At 35.0% G+C, this 6,445-nt stretch overlaps 1 non-coding gene across 1 annotated transcript; it reads right to left on the reverse strand.

Annotated features, from left to right (window-relative positions):
* Positions 1-488: 488 nt before the first annotated feature.
* LOC128564078 (U6 spliceosomal RNA) lies at positions 489-591 on the reverse strand. The gene has a single exon (XR_008373966.1). It is a non-coding gene; the product is annotated as a U6 spliceosomal RNA (small nuclear RNA).
* Positions 592-6,445: the final 5,854 nt, after the last annotated feature.

Consider the following 6,445-nt stretch of genomic DNA (forward strand, 5'->3'; position numbering starts at 1 on the left):
TAATAAAAGGAACCAAGGTCTTTTAGAGAAATGGCTGGTTGTAGGAAAGTGGCAGAAAATATAAGACCATTCTCAAGCATCATATAGTGTATGAAATTAAAGAAGTGCTTAAAAAAAAACAAGAGATAAGAGTATGTCCAAGGCACATAAAAGCCAATTGAAAAAAAGATCCTAATGTCTAAAGATGAAAATATTTGAGCAACAAAATAAAGTAGCATTGGATAATAATCTACAACATAAAACAAATATCCATAAGTACATAGATGTAAATACATTAGGGATAAGAAACAAATACCCCTTGGAGAAGAATTCCAAAAATTGTTAGTTATGAAGCATGAAATTTCTGAGTATGAATTTCTTGACAATTGATATCACTGACATTTCACTTGTTGCTTTGTTTTTACAGTGAAAGTACATCCTCTTTCTTGCAAATGCACATTTTGACTTGTAAATATCTTTCAAATTTTGTTTAATAATGGCAAACTTTAAAAAATATGGAATGCTTCATGAATTTGCCTGTCATCCTTGTGCAGGGGCCATGCTAATCTTCTCTGTATTCTTTCAATTTTAGTATATGTGCTGCTGAAGCAAGCTCTATCTTTCAAATTTTTTAAGAACAATTTTGGAAAAAACATAGATAAGTCAAAAATTCCTTGTATTTTTTAATGAGTTCCATAGTGGAACCAAAGCCGTACAGAGAACTGGAAATATCAGCAAAGTGTTTGGGAAGGATGTGGCTAATGAACACACAATACAATGATGATATGAGCAGCTCTTTTCTGGTAATTTTAATCTTGAAGTTAAGCCATGTGGGTAAGCTGAGACTAAGGTGGATAAGGATGAGCTGAAAGATGCAGGGGAAGCAAATCCAGCTTTACCTATGCTTGAATTAGCAGCAAGGTTTGATGTTACTATTCCAGCAATATTGGGCCATTTGGAACATATAATCAAGGTAAGAACAGATATGTTCTGCATGAATTAAACCAGCATCAGAAGAGAAATGACCACGAAACTTGCCATTCTTTGCTGTCACAACATAAAGGTAAACCTTTTCCACAGTATATTGTTATACATGATGAGAAATGGATTCTTTTTGCAATTGCAAGCATTTGACATAATGGTTGAATAAAGACAAAGCATCAAAACACAGTTCAGAACCACACATTCATCAAAAAAACCTGGTGGTTCCTGTTCAATGGTCCAGTCCTGGTCTTATCCACTAAAGTAATGTAAAAAAGAGTCTGAGAAAATATAGCTGCGAACAGTCTAAGGAGACATGACAACAAAATGTAACTTGTACTGGAACAGTAAAAGGACATTAGGTAAAAACAAAGAATTTAACAAAGTGTAAACTTCAATTGGTTCAGTATTGTGATACTTTACTAATTAAAGGTGTTAACAAAAGAGAAACTAGATATTAGGATTATTTGAACTCTCTGTGCTATTTTCACAATCTTTTTTTTTTTTTTTTTGTAGAGACAGAGTCTCACTGTACCGCCCTCGGGTAGAGTGCCGTGGCGTCACACGGCTCACAGCAACCTCTAACTCTTGGGCTTACGCGATTCTCTTGCCTCAGCCTCCCGAGCAGCTGGGATTACAGGCGCCCGCCACAACACCCGGCTATTTTTTTGTTGCAGTTTGGCCGGGGCTGGGTTTGAACCCGCCACCCTCGGCATATGGGGCCGGCGCCCCACTCACTGAGCCACAGGCGCCGCCCTATTTTCACAATCTTTTTGTAATTTAAATTTATTCTAAAATTAAAAGTTTATGTAAAATGTAAGAAACAAAGTTAATGCAAATAGTTTGTAGTGACAGTTATTTGGACATTGATAAGAATGTTCTCTGCTCTTGTGTATAAGTGTGAACAATTGATGGTAAAAATATGATTATGAGAGTAATGAAAAAAATGAGATGAGAATACTAGCATATGAGAGTATGAAATTATGAGTACGAGAGTATGAAAAAAATGGAAAACTATCTCTGAAAGAAGTTCAAACAAAAGAACAGAGAAAGCATTATTAAATATCTTACCTTGTAAATTTTAGACAGGATTAACAAATAGATGGATTGATAGAAAAACAGATAAATAGATGTTAAGTTCCATTATAAACAATTATGTGTGATTTTCTATTCATAATGTCTATCTATTCTAACTATTACACAAAATAGAAAAAACTGGGCAAAAATAATATATTGCTACCTTTTTTTTTGTCACTTTCAAACTGGTTCAAGTTATTTCATTCATTAATTTAGGGAACTTTTTATTACTAATGTCTTATATGTCTGTAATAAGAGAGTATTTGTTACTTTACTAGTGAATGACCCATTTCAAAGGCTGAGACTAGCCTTGATCCTAATGGCGCACCCCTTTCATGGGTATGTGTGTGTGCATGCTTGCATTTGTGTTTGGTGCAAGGTGAATCTCCAGGTAAATCTAGAGAGTGACTCTCCAATATGTTTTCTGCAAGCATGCTTCCCAAACCTCTCTCAGCATATTTCCATAAACACGAGTTTAGAGACTGTGTTTTTTCTGACCTGTTTACCCTATGATCCATTATCTTTGCCTTGGGAAGTTATTTCTGGCACAAGCTGTGTCTCTTTCATGACTCCAGCTCCTGGTGGAAAATCCTACTCTGATTCCAATTTATGCTATTTCTCCCTGGTCTGTAGGCTTAGGCAACATGACATCCTCTAGCTCAAGAGTGGTAATGACTTTCTGTTGTGGGTTTTCTAGCTTACTGTAATGATCCCATAGGTTCTTACATCACTTATGCATCTAGTTTTATTTGAATATTAAAATCTCTATTTTAAAAACTTACAATAGTTTCTATACAGGGTGTCCATAAAATTTGTGTGCAATTAAAAATTCAAAGCTATTTTAAATTGCACACAAACTTTATGTATTCCTTGTTAAACAGATTTGCCACAAATACTATTGAATATTTCATGTTCATTGACTTTATCCTCTGCTGCCTAAGGCTACTTTACTTTCAGATTATAATTCATTGTCTTGACAACCAGTAGTAACAGGATGGGACAGTGAGATTATCAGTGTTCCAAACTGGAAAATTCATTTAACTTAAAGATTTTGCATTAATGAGAATACTACTTACAGGGAGGGAACTGTGGCTTTTAGGTTAGCGATACTAGAAGCCACTAATGAATCTGTTGAATCACCAAGAAAATTTGTTCAAAGTACAAGGGAAATTAAAAAGAAGTGATGGTATCTGATGGCTGTTATGTAGGCCTCTTGCTTAATATAATTTCCAATAAGAAATTTATTATACTCAATTGGTTGTTCCCCTAGAATTTTAGTTGACATTACTTTTTTATTTAGCTATTTAAATTATCCAAAAGAAAAAGAGGTCAGCAAGTAAATTAGGAAAATTGCAACTCAAGATTGCACTAAATCTTCTGCTATTTCTGTTAGTCAAGACTATTTTCCTATTAACTACAATTCATCATAATAAATCAATGATTTGACAGTCTGACAGCCAAGTTTGTGAATTTGCCAGTGTGCGCTTACATTGTCATCACTATATAAACCATTTGGTAAGGCTTCAAAACCTTGGTGTATCGGTGTCTTGCAGCTATCCTTTTGTCAACGCATGCTGGTGTCTTGCTGAGTGGCATTTATTATTGTTGCTATGTGTTTTTACGTGCCATCATGAGCTTGAATTTAAGTCAGAGCTTGAATTAAATTTCTTGTTAAACTTGGCAAGAGTGGAAGTGGAAATCAGGGAAATGTTAGTCCAAGTTTATGTGGGTAGTGCCATGAAGAAAATGGCAATGTACAGGTTAAACGTTTTCTCTGAGGGGAAAGAAAGCATTACTGATGAAGAGAAGTCAGGATGGCCAGTAATGAGCAGAACTGATGAACTCATTGCAAAAATTTATTAATTATACTTCAAAATTTTCAGCTGACTATGAGAAGCATCTGTGTAGCAGATTATATAAACATCAGTAGAGAAACAGGAAAATCTTAACTGAAAATCTTGGCATGAGAAAAGTGAGTATAAAATGTTCCCAAAGGAGCTCACCAATGAACAAAAGCAAAGGAGAGTTGACATTTTCCAAGAACTTTTATAGAGGCAAGATGAAGTTTTGGGCTATGCTGTCACTGATGATGAAACATGGGGGAACCAATACCTGAAACAAAGTGTCAAAGTGCACAATATAAGTCAGCCAATTTTCCACAGCCAACAGTTCTGTAAGTCCAAATCAACAGTCAAAATAATGTTTCTAACCTTTTTTTTGATATCAGAAATATTATTCATTATGAATTTGTACCAACTGTATAAACAGTTAACCAAGTTTATTATTTGGAATTGCTAAAAAGGGGACATGAAAATGTTAGGTGGAAACAACTTGAACTTTTTGCCAATAACTCATGGCTCTTGCATCACAACAATGTACCAGCTCACATGGGACTGTCTGTCAGGGAGTTTTGTTTGTTTGTTTTTTGTAGTTTTTTCTTTTGGCTGGGGCTGGGCTTGAACTCACCACCCCTGGTATATGGGGCTGGTGCCCTACTCCTTGAGCCACAGGCACTGCTCCTGTCAGGGAGTTTTTAGCCAATAAACAAATTACTGTATTGGGACCCCAGTAATCTGGCCTCCATGACTTTTTTCTTTACCCAAAAATAAAGGAAATATTAAAAGGAAGACACTTTGACAATATTCAGGATATCGAGGGTAATATGTATAATGACAGCTCTGATAGCCATTCCAGGAAGAGTTCCAAAATTGCTTTGAAGAGTGGACTATTCCCTGGCAATGGGACATAGCTTTCCAATAGGAGTACTTTGAAGGTAACCATAGCATAATTCAGCAATAGGCTATGGGGCACTTTTTTTAGGATGAGTTTGCAAACTTAATTGTCAAGCCTTGTATATGACTCCTGACATGCCCCTTACCCTTTCTGATCTTTAGTTTCTTTCTATAGAAAATAATAGTTATTATAATTTGTATTACCAATTAAAAATAAAAATTAAATAATATAAGACATTGCACATCTTCTCTTTCTTCCTTAAAAAAAAAAAAATCCTATAATTTGGGGTAGTTGGAATCATCTCAGGTTAACTTTAAATGCTCTTCAATAGATGTTTCCTGAGGAGATAACTGTTGTTCTAAGACTTCCTAAGATGTCATGGTAATGACTAGTAGAATAGAAGAACAAGCAAATATGAGAAATTGAATATAGTGTGCAAGGCTGTAGCTGTAGTAACAGTGAATATGCTTAACATGTTAGAAGTAGGAAGAGAGAATGGTTAAGAATAGTTTCAGACATCTGGTATATTACACTGTGCCTATAGTAACAATTTAGCATTGTGCGCATAAAATTTTAAGAGGGTGTATTTCATGTTATGTATCCTCACCATCAAAACACACATATACACGGACAAAGACAACTCCTTGATTCGATGGGTATGTTTACTACTTTGACTCTGGTAATGATATTGTAAGCGTATTCATAGATCTAAAACATATTAAATGGTATACATTAAACATACACAACATCTTTTGTACATCAATTATACCTCAATAAAACTGTTAAAAAAAAAAAAAGAATGTCAAGGCATCTCAACTTCAGCACTATTACAAAAACTCCATCATGTGAAAGAAATTCCATATCAGAAATCAGTGTGGAAAATCAATTAATCACCAGTCATCCCTTAATCAGCATAAGAAAAATCACATTAGAGATAAATGATATGAATGTCAAGTATGTAGGAAACATTTTGTAGTTGTTTTAGCCTTAGACGACACAAGATGGCTCACACTGGAGAGAAATCGTATAAATGTCATATATGTTGGAATGTTTTCATGCAATGATCTGAACTGAGAGACCACAATAGAACTTACACTGGAGAGAAACCCTGTGAATGTCATCAGTGTGGAAAAGCCCTCATAAATGTTCATACTTGAAAAAACATGAAAGGATACCCTTAAAAAGAAATGTTATGGATGTCTTTGATGTGAGAAAGCCTTTAGTCAAACTCTGGCCTTCCCCAGCAAAAAACAATTCACAGCAAGAAACCTTATGCATGCCCTCAATGTGGGAAAGCCTTCAGTAGTTTTGTGCCCTTGGAAAGCATGAGAGAACTCACACTGGAGAGAAACCATATGAATGTCCTCTATGCGAGAGAGCATTCAGTCAATCCTCTAATGTTAGAAGACATCTAAGAACACACCCTGGACAGCAACCATATGAATGTTATCTATGTGTAAAATGTTTCAGTCACTTTTCTTAGATGACATGAGGGAACCCACATTGGATAGAAAATTATAAATGATTTCAACAAATAATCTTATTGGAGATGTCATGGTATTATAAAGATAATGAATGTGGAAGAGACTTCAACCACGCTTGTAAAATGTTAACATACTTAAGGAGTCACATATTGGTGAAACACTGTATGGAATCAATGTGGAAGATTCTTCAG

The sequence above is a fragment of the Nycticebus coucang genome, chromosome 13, assembly GCF_027406575.1.
Source record: "Nycticebus coucang isolate mNycCou1 chromosome 13, mNycCou1.pri, whole genome shotgun sequence".
Classification (NCBI taxonomy): domain Eukaryota; kingdom Metazoa; phylum Chordata; class Mammalia; order Primates; family Lorisidae; genus Nycticebus; species Nycticebus coucang.